Below are 11,472 nucleotides of genomic sequence, written 5' to 3' on the forward strand. Positions count from 1 at the left end.
AGCTGAGATTTGAACCCAGGCAGTCTAGCTTTTTTTTTTTTTCTTTTGTGCCCGCGCCATGTGGCATGTGGCATGAGAGATCTTAGTTCCCTGACCAGGGATTGAACCCACACCCCCTGCATTGGGAGTGCGGAGTCTTAACCACTGGATCAGCAGGGAATTCCCCAGGCAATCTAGCTCTTAACTACTACTCCATCCCGCTTCTCATAGATGCCTGTTTAGTGAGTAGGTATTCAATAAATACTTGTGAAATGAATGGAAACCCCCAGGCTTCCACAACTGTGGCCTGAAGGGAGCTGAAGCCGTATGTGGGGCTAAAGTGTGTGCAGGCCCAATCATTTCTAGTATCTGGGGCTGCCTAGAGGGGTCTCAGCGGCTGGGCTGCCCCTGGTCTGTGGTGGCACATGTCACTGAGTGAAAGACGTGCACTGGTCTCTCTCTGAGCTTCAATTTCTTCAATTATAAAATAAGGATAGGGCTTCTCTGGTGGCGCAGTGGTTAAGAATCTGCTTGCCAATGCTGGGGATGCGGGTTCCAGCCCTGGTCCAGGAAGATCCCACATGCCACAGAGCAAATAAGCCTGTGCGCCACAACTACTAAGCCTGCGCTCTAGAGCCCCTGAGCCACAACTACTGAAGCCTGTGTGCCTACAGCTGGTGCTCCGCAACAAGAGAAGCCACCGCAATGAGAAGCCCGCGCACTGCAACAAAGAGTAGCCCCCGCCTGCCCCAGCTAAAGTAGCCCCCAACTAAAGACCGCGTGCAGCAACGAAGATCCAATGCAGCCAAAAATAATAAATAAATAAAATAAATAAATTTAAATAAATAAAATAAGGATAACAATACCTACCAACAGGGTTTTTGTAAGAATTAAATAATATGTAGGAAGTGCTTGGGAAAGTGCCAGGCATATGGTAAATGCTGACTAAAAGTCAGCTAAGAGTATTATCATGATTTTAATGTAATTGTGGTTATTAGTTCATCTTTTTGTTTTTAAAAATGGCTTTATTGGGATATAATTCATATACCATACAATTCACTTGTTTAAAGTGTACAAGTCAATGGTTTTTAGTACATTCACAGAGTTGGGCAACCGTCATCACAATCAATCTCAGAGCATCTTCATCACATGAACATGAAACCCAGTACTCATAAGCAGTCCTACTCTTCCCTGCCTCCCTCCTATACCCAGGCAACCACTAATCTACTTTCTGTCTCTATAGATTTGCCTATTCTGATTATTTCATGTAAAGGGAAATCATAAAATGTGTGCCTTTTGTGTCTGGCTTCCTTCACTTAGCGTAATGTTTTCAAGGTTCATCCATGTTGTAATGTGCATCAGTACTTCATTTCTTTTTACTGCTGAATACTATTCCATAGTATTTTATTTATCCACTCATCAGCTGATGGACATTTGGCATAAGTTCAGCTTTAATCCTCACAATAGCCCTGTGAAGCTGCTGCTCAGGAATTACCATTATTTCCATCTTATAGATGAGGAAGTTGAGACCCAGAAAGAGAAAATGATGTGCTCAAGGTCACACATCAAGTTAGAGGCAGTCTTCTGACTACTGGTCAGTTTCCAGTGGCCCGCAGATGCAATGACGAAGTACAGGCTTGTGGCTTATGTATGTATATGGATGTACCAGGCTTTTGAGAGGGGAAGGAGAGAGATCATGGTCCAGCAGTTCTGGCCTGGCTCCAGTCCGCAGCTCAGCTCAGCTGGCTCCGGTCCGTCAGCTCAGGGTCCACCAGCTCAGCTCCTGGGAGGCAGGAGCCTCCATCAGGCTTCCTTTCTGTGTCTAGGGCAGATAAGAAGCCCTTTAAGAATCCAGATTTTGGGACTTACCTGGTGGCGCAGTGGTTAAGATTCTGCCCTCCCAATGCAGGGGGCCCAGGTTCGATCCCTGCTCTATGAACTAGATCCCACATGCATGCTGCAACTAAGAGTTTGCATGCCACAACTAAGGAGCCCACTTGCCGCAACTAAGGAGCCCATCTCCAGCAACTAAGACCTGGTGCAACCAAATAAATAAATTAATAATAATAATAATTAAAAAAAAAAAGAATCCAGATTTCACTTGGCTGTCTCATTGCCAGATTTTACCTCCTGGGGCCCCTACTGGAGGTCAGCCACACAAGATAAGAGAATGGGGATAGAATATGGAGGATGCAAAGCAGGCTGAGACCCTTAGCTCAATAGGAAGGCTTTCCCCAGTGTGACCTTTCCCTACTCTTCAGTCTCCTGCTCTCACCAAGGCCATGCATCCCAGCTTTCAGTTTCATACACCTGTGCTCTAATACACACTGATCCTTCTCTCTGAGATTCTGCTCTCTGCCAGTTGTATTAATTAATTATTCCTCCTTTTATTTTTTACAACCTAGCTCAAACGTCATTTAAAGGTAATAATAATAGGAACTTCTGCTACTGGGAATATGGGAGTAGATGTATTTTTCCCTATTCCTCCCACTAAGTACAACTAAAAATCCTGGACTTTATATATAAAACAAAAATAAGAAGACTCTGAAAGATAGAGAGAGGAGAGACTGGCTAGGAATCTTGGGATTCCTAGGAATTCCTGAGGAATGACATGGTGGTGAGTTCCCTGAGTTTTCTTGGAGCTGAAGAAACTGGCAACCAGAAATGCCAACGAGTACAGACCAAAAGAGCCCCATAAAAGCCTGTTTTCTCTAGCCAAAGGACCAAGAAAAAGAGGCAGCTCAGCAAGGAGAAAATCATCTAGACAATAAGTGCCCTGGCCTAGCTAAACAACACAGAAAAAAACTGTAGTACTACCTTACCCATGTCAGCAAAGGCCAAGTGTGCAGCCTAGATTTCCTGCTTTTAGAGGTACCCCAACATCCCCACTTGGGAGGTGTCAGAAAAGGTCAAGCAGGGTGCTGCACTCACATTTCTGCCCAGCAGTAAGGAGAAGTCCCCCTCCTCAGGTATCAATGGAAGCTGTGTAAGGAACCTGGACTTCTACCTATACCTGGCAGTAACTTGGCACAGCCCTCACTTCTCTTGCCTGAACAGTGTCCAAAAAAAAAAAAAAAAGCCAGCTAAAACAGAAGGTTTAAATAAGATCTAGAGTCTCATAACATTCAGGAAAATATCCAGGTTACAAAAAACAAAAAAGACACTTGCCATATTTTCTATTTTTCGAGAGAAAAGGAAATCCAACAGATGCCGATACCACAATAACAGAGATATTAGAATTATCTGGCAAAGATTTTAAAGCAGCCATAATAAAAGTTCTGTGAGCCATTACAAACATGCTTGAAATAAATGCAAAAGAATAGAAAGTCTCAGCATGGAAACAGAAAGTCCAGTGAAGACATAGAAGATATAAAGAACCAATTCTAAGTTTGGGCCTAAAAATACAGTAACTTTTGATTTAAAAAACCCAATGGATGGTATCAACGGAAGAATGGACAGAGCGGACATAGGAAAGTATCTGTGAACACAAAGGTACAACAACAGAAATTCTCCAGTCTGAACAGGGAGAGAAAAAAAAGGCTCAAGGACTGGTGGGACTAGAGCAAAAGATATGACATTCATGTCAGAGTCCCAGAAGGACAGGAGAAAGAGGGAGGGGGTGAAAAGGTACTGGGAGAAACAGTAGCTGAAAATCTCCAAAATTTGTCACGAAACATAAACCTACAAATTCAAGAAACTGAGCAAACTCCAAATACGATAAACCCAAAGAAATCCATATCAAGACACATCATAAACTTCTGACATTGACAAAGAAAACATCTTAAAAGCAGCCAGACCAAAAAAAGAAAAAAAACACCTTACCTATAGGTGAAAAATAATTAGAATGACAACGATTTCTCATCAGAACCATGGAGGTCAGAAGGAAGTAGCACAATATTTTTCAAGTGCTGTCAATCCAGAATCCTATACCCAGTAAAAACGTCATTCTTGAATGAAGGGGACATTGAGACATTCTCAGATAATGGAAAACTAAGAAAATTTATCACCAGCAGACATACCTAAACAAATAGCTAAAGGAAGTTCTCTAAGCAGAAAGAAAACAATATAAAAGAAGGAACGCTAGAACATCAGGAAAGGAGAAAGAATACAGTAAGAAAAAATATGGGTAAACACAATAGGATTTCATTCTCCTCTTAAGTTTTCTAAATTATGATAATTGAAGCAAAAATTACAACACTTTCTGATATTGTCCTAAGTGTTTGTAGAGGAAATATTTAAGGCAATTATAATAAATGGGGGAGAGTCAAAGGAGGTAAGGACAGTTAAAGATTCTATACTTGAACTAGTAAAATGATGACACCAGTAGACTGGGACAAATTATGGATAAAATGTAATACCTAGAGCAACTACTAAAAAAAAGCTATACAAAGACATACATTCAAAAGCACTATAGGACTTCCCAGGTGGCACAGTGGTTAAGAATCCACCTGCCAATGCAGGGGACACGAATTTGATCCCTGGTCTGGGAAGATCCCACATGCTGCAGAGCAACTAAGCCCGTGCACCACAACTACTGAGCCTGCACTCTAGAGCCCACATGCCACAACTACTGAAGCCCGCACACCTAGAGCCTGTGCTCTGTAACAAGAGAAGCCACCTCAATGAGAAGCCTGTGCACCGCAACAAAGAGTAGCCCCCACTTGCCACAACTAGACAAAGCCTGCGCGCAGCAACGAAGACCCAACACAGGCAAAAATAAAAATAAATACATTTATACAAAAGCACTATAAATAAATCAAAATGAAATGCTAAAAATGTTCCCATAGGGAGCAAGTAATGCAGGCAAAAGGAAACAGAGAAATGAAAAACAGAGAACAAACAGAAAGCAAAACAAAACAAAATGGCAGACTTAAGCATTAAGCCCTAACATAGCCACAATTATAGTTGGAGACCTCAGTATCCTTCTCACAGCAATTAAAAGAACAACTCGACACACGACCAGCAAAAATAAAGACATCTACAATAACACCATCAACTAACAAATCTAATGAATATTACATAACACTCAACCAAACAACAGCAGAATACACATTCTTTTTGAGTGCTCACTGAACATATACCAAGATAGAGCATATCCTCAATAACAAAACAAATCTCAACAACAACCAAAAAGAGTTGAAATCATATAGAGTGTGTTCTCTAGCCACAATGGAATCACTACACATCAATAACAGAAAGATAACAAGAAAATTTCTTAATACTTGGAACTAAAGAATACACTTCTAAATAATCCATTGGTCAAAGAGGAAGTTTCAAGGGAAAAAATACATTGAACTGGATGAAAATGAAAATACAACAAAATTTGTGGGACACAGCTACAGCAGTGTGGAGAGGAAAATCTGTAGCATATGTTAAAAAAGAGGAAAAATGTCAAATCAATAATGTAATCTCCTACTTCAAGAATCTAGAAAAAGAAGAGCAAAATAAACCCAAAGCAAGCAAAAGGAAGGGAAAAATGAAGACAAGAGCAGAAATCAATGAAACTGAAAATTGATTAACAGGTCTCAGTTGATCACTGACTGAATGATGATATAGAGAAGTTAATGCCACTGAAAGAAAAGTTTAATGTTACTACTCACAGTTCCCCTACAGAGGGGAGGCATAGAACACTATGCAAGACCATGGGGGAAGCACCAGTATTGGTCAGGAGGCAGAAAGGAGTGAGGGGCACAATCTTTATTGGGGTTTCCACAGGAAAGACACAGCAGGGCAGGAAAACAGTTTAGGATTGGCTAATTTGAATAATTCTAGTGGGCTTTGGTCTGTTCCTGGTCATCTGGTACTTGGCCCTGGGTGATTTAGGGCAGGGAAAGTATTGGCTTGGAGTATGAGGGTTAAATAAAGGAAGTGGTTGGCATATAGACTTGGGATTGGTTGAACAGTCTGTAATATGATTTTCACATGCCTGCAAAAGCTAGGTTGCAAGGGAGACGTAAACAACTTTAATCATTAGTTTGTCCCTGTGATTAATGGGTGCCAAATAGACAAATGTAAAATCTAAGAAAACATAGTAAGAACAAAAGCAGAAAAGCAATAGAGAAAATCAGTGAAACAAAGAGCTGATTGTTTGAAAAGATCAATCTGATAAATCTCTCGTAAGACTGCCAGGAAAAAAGAGAGAAGACACAAATTACTATGGATGAAATAAGGAATATCACTACAGATGCTCAGACATCAAAAAAATAGTAGGGGAACACTATAAGCTCTACACACGTAAATTTAACAACTGGAACAAAATGGACCAATTCCTCAAAAAAATACAAACTACCACAACTTATCCAATATGAAATAGATAATTTGAATAGTTCTATAACTATTAAGGAAATTGAATTCCTACTTTCAAATCCCATAAAAGAAATCTCCAGGCATAGATGATTTCACTAGAGAATTCCACCAAACATTTAAAGAAAAATTAATACTAATTCTACACAATAGCTTCTAGAAAATAGAAGAGAAGGAAACACTTCCTAATTCATTTTATGAAGTTAGTATTACCCTGATACCAAAACCAGACAAAACAGTACAAAAAAAAGAAACTGTAGATTAATATCCCTCATGAATGTAGATTCAAAAATTCTTAACAAAATATTAGCAGATAGAATTCAACAATCTATAAAAAGAATCATATACTATAACCATCCAGGGTTTATTTCAGGGATGCAAAGCCAGTTCAATATTCAAATATCAATTAATGTAATCCACCATATTAGCAGGCTAAAGAAGCAAAGTCACATGATCTTATCAATTGATACAGAAAAAGCTTTTGACAAAATTCAACAGCTATTCATGATAAAACTTCCCAGAAAAATGGGAATAGAGGGGAACTCCTCAATTTGTTAATGAACATCAACAAAAAACCTACTGCTAATGTTACACATAATGGTGAAAGACAATGTTTTCCCCTATGATTGGAACAAGACAGGATGTCTTCTTTTGTCACTCTTATTCAACATAGTGCGGGAAGTTCTAGCCAGTGCAATAAGGCAAGAAAAGTAAATAAAAGGTATACACACTAGAAAGAGAAATAAAAGTGTCCCTAAATGCAGATGACGTGATTGTTTACGGAGAAAATCCCAAGGAATCTATCAAAAAGCCTCTTAGAACTAATAAGTGAGTTCATCAAGGTCACAGAATACAAAATAAACATACAAAAATCAATTGCATTTCAATATACTAGCAATGAACACGAGGAAAACAAAAATAAAAATACAATACCATTAACAATCACTCAAAAAAAAAAAACTTAGGTGTAAATCTGAAAAAGCATGTACTGTACAGGATTTGTATACTGAAAACTACCCAATGCTGGTGAATGAAATAAAACAAAATCTAAATAAATGGAGAGACATACTGTGTTCACGGACTGGTAGATTCAACACAGTAAACATGTCAATTCTTTCCAAATTGATAAACAGGTTTAATGAAATTCCTATCAAAATCACAGCAAGAGTTTTTTGTAAACATAGATAAGATTATTCTCAAATTTATACAGAAAGGCAAAGGAACTAGAATAGCTAAAACAAATTTGAAAAAGAAAATAAAGTGGGAGGGATCAGTCTACCCAATTTCAAGACAAATACCTACAGTTACCAAGACTGTGTAGGGGCTTCCCTGGTGGCACAGTGGTTAAGAATCCACCTGCCAATGCAGGGGACACAGGTTCAAGCCCTGGTCCAGGAAGATCCCACATGCTGCGGAGCAACTAAGCCTGTGTGCCATAACTACTGAGCCTGTGCTCTAGAGCCCGCGAGCCACAACTACTGAGCCTGTGTGCCGTAACTACTGAAGCCCGTGTGCCTAGAGCCCATGCTCCGCAACAAGAGAAGCCACTGCAGTGAGAAGCCCGCACACCACAACGAAGAGTAGTCCCCGCTCACCACAACTAGAGAAAGCCCACATGCAGCAAGGAAGACCCAACACAGCCATAAATAAATGCATAAAGAAAATAAATTTATAAAAAAAAAAAAAAGACTGTGTAGTACTGGTGGAGGAATAGACACATAGATCAATGAAACAGAATAGAGATCCCAGAAATGTACCCACAAATATGCCCAATTGATTTTTGACAGAGGTACAAGAGCAATTCAATGAAGGAGAGATAGCCTTTTCAACAAATGGTTGTTGAAATAAATGTCTGGGCCCAAATGGAGCCACTCCTGCTCGTGGTGACACAGAAATTTAGATAACCTTCATGTCCCCGTAGATGTTCCACTTCAACAGAAACACACTATATCATCAGCCAATCCCCAAATGTCAAGCCAGCTCTGGGCTCTATACTTATTTCCTGTTCCTTCTCACCCCAAATGGGGTTGACTATGTGGCCCCAGTCAATCAGATATTTTCTATTTTTCTCTTCCTGTTCATTATTCTTTATCTTATAAAAGCTTCCTGTCTTTTGCTCCATTTAGCAGTTTTCTGAATGGCTACTGTCTGCTTCATGAAGTGTTAAATTAAGTTTGTATCACCTAAATTATCTTCTTTAATCGTTTTTTAACATGGTGCTAGAGCAATTGAACATCGATAGGCAAAGCAATGAGTCTCTACCTAAATATAACACATTATACAAAAATTAACTCAAAATGGATCACATATTTGAATGCAAAACATAAAACTTAAAACTTTTATGAAAAAACACAGGAGAAAATCTTTGGGATCTAGGATTAGGTCAAGTGTTCTTATTTTTTTTATTTTAAACCTTTTTTTTTTTTTTTTTTTGGCCATGCCACGCACCTTGCAGGATCTTAGTTCCCTGACCAGGCATGGAACCCGGGTCCCTGCAGTGAGAGCACTAAGTCCTAACCACTGGACCATCAGGGAACTCCCAGGTCAAGTGTTCTTAAAGTTGACACCAAAATCATGATCCATAAAAAGGAAAAACTGGGGACTTCCCTGGTGGCACAGTGGTCAAGAATCAGCCTGCCAACGCAGGGGATACAGGTTCGATCCCTGGTCCAGGAAGATCCCACATGCCGCAGAGCAACTAAGCTCGTGGGCCACAACTACTGAGCCTGCACGCCACAACTACTGAAGCCCGTGCACCCTAGAGCCCGTGTGCTGCAACAAGAGAAGCCACCGCAATGAAAAGCCCGCACACCAAAACGAAGAGTAGCCCCCACTCGCCGCAACTAGAGAATGCCCATACGCCGCGACTAGAGAATGCCCACGCGCAGCAACAAAGACACAGCGCGGCCAAAAAAAAAAAAAAAAAAAAGTTCAATGTCATTAGCAACTAGAGGAATGCAAGTTAAAATCACAACAATATATCACTTGACACTTACCAGAACAGCTAAAGTAAAAAATAGTGACAACACCAAGTTTGTGAGGATGCGGAAAAACTGGATCACTCAAACACTGTTGGTGGGAATGCAAAATGATACAGCCACTCTGGAAAACAATTTGTGAGTTTTTTTAAAAAAAACTAAACATACAAATACTCTATAGCCTAGCAATTGCACTCCTGGGCATTTATCCCAGAGAATAGACTTATGTTTACACAAAAATCTGCAAATGAATGCTTGTAGCAGTTCATAATAGCCAACACTGGAAACAACCTAGATGTCCTTCAACCTGTGACTAGCTAAATAAACTGAGGTACATCCACACCACAGAATACCATTTAGCAATATTAAGAAACATATTGATATACATACGCTCAACAATCTAGATGAATCTCTGGAGGATCATGCTGAGTGAAAAAAGCCAATTTTAGAAAGTTACTATTATATGATTCCATTTATATAACATTCTTGAAATGACAAAGCTATAGAAATGGAGAATAGATTACTAGTTACCAGGGATTAAGGAAGGGGTAGAAGTGAGAGGGGGAAGGAAATGCGTGTGGCTATGAAAGGGCAACATGAGGGATTCTCAGGAGGTGATGGAAATGTTCAGTATCTTGACTGCATTTTTGTCAATAACCTGGTCTTGATGTCATACTATAGTTCCGCAAAATGTTACCATTAGGGGAAAAGGAGTAAAGGGTAAAGGGTACATGGGATCTCTCTGTATTATTTCTTACAATTGCATGTGAATCTGCAATTATCTTAAAAATTTAATAATATAATTAAAAAATCAGTAAGAAATTATCCCCTGCCCCACCCCAGGCAAATAGTAATAGTTATCATCAGAGGCAGATTTACCATAAAGCTAAAGGTAAGCTTCAGGGCCGACCTGCACAGACCCTGGGGGTCCCAGAAGTTACTGGGGATTTGTAATCAGTGTTCTAATTGGGGAGAAGCCAGATTGCAACAGGAAGACTTTCTGATAAATTGCCTAGAGGTTTCAGAAGAAAGGGACCTAAATTTCCAAGATTCTGTAATTTAAAAAATCTCATTCTAAATAAATATTAATGTGTACCTAATTTTAATGTGTACCTAATTTTAGAAGGTCTCAATAAGTATTTACAAAAGCTTCAGTCCCCACAAAACTTGGCTCAGCCCCTCCTTACCATACCATGGTGACTAAGAACAGGGACTCTAAATTCAGATCCTGGGTATTCTCACTAGGTGTGTGACCTTAGATTAGTGTCTCTGAGCATTTCTTCATCTGTAAAATAGGGATGATAAACGGAATATTGCCTGCCATATCAGTAAACAAAGGGTGTCACAGTCATCAGCGATTGAAGCCATGCAGCCAACACCGAAGGGGGTGAGCCCTGAGGGAACTCAGGAAGGAAACAAAGAATACCTGCCATCTAGCAGCCTTCAGACTGCAGCCCCTCCCTAAGGTGAGCCCTGAGGAAACTCAGGATGTGAAAGCACAGGATACTGGACCCAGATAGCTAAGGTGCATATCAAAGGAATGATTTCATTGAGCCCAGAATCTTACATCTTCCCATATATAGAAAAGTGCTAAATTCCTTAACTTGCGGTTTCTGGTTTTCTTTTATTAGTAGTAATCTTTTGATGTTCCAGACTACCTGCACTTTGTTGCAAAACTCCTATGCATCCTAGCTCCCCCCTCGCCTCCTCAGAGCAGTTCTCTCAGGGTTACTTGAGATGCTGCCTCCTGGGCTTGAAGTCCTAAAAATTCCCGCCAGATAAAACATAACTCTCAACTTTTTGGTTGTGAATGATTTTTAGCCCACAGGGACAATGATAAACTTACCTTACCGTTGTGAGCATTAAATGAATTATTATAACTAAGAAGCTTAGAAGTGCCTGGCAGTAAATGCTATGTGTATACCCTTACCATTATTAGTGAGCACCTGGGTTGTGCCTGGCATTATACTGAGAATTTTAAGCACATTAATTTAATTCTCAGAATAGCCAAAGTACTAACATAATGTACATTTTCGGTATGAAGTAATTGACGTTTTGAGAGACTGAGTCTACAGGTAGACTGAGTGTATAGGATTAGGCCTGACTCCAAAACCACACTACCACCAACACGGTTTTCCCTAGGAAAGGAAGGTAGCTTCCTACAAGACACCCCAGACCTTAAATTCACGTCCCCTGGGGGCTTTCACTGCCT

This window comes from Balaenoptera ricei, chromosome 1, assembly GCF_028023285.1.
Source record: "Balaenoptera ricei isolate mBalRic1 chromosome 1, mBalRic1.hap2, whole genome shotgun sequence".
Taxonomy (NCBI): Eukaryota; Metazoa; Chordata; class Mammalia; order Artiodactyla; family Balaenopteridae; genus Balaenoptera; species Balaenoptera ricei.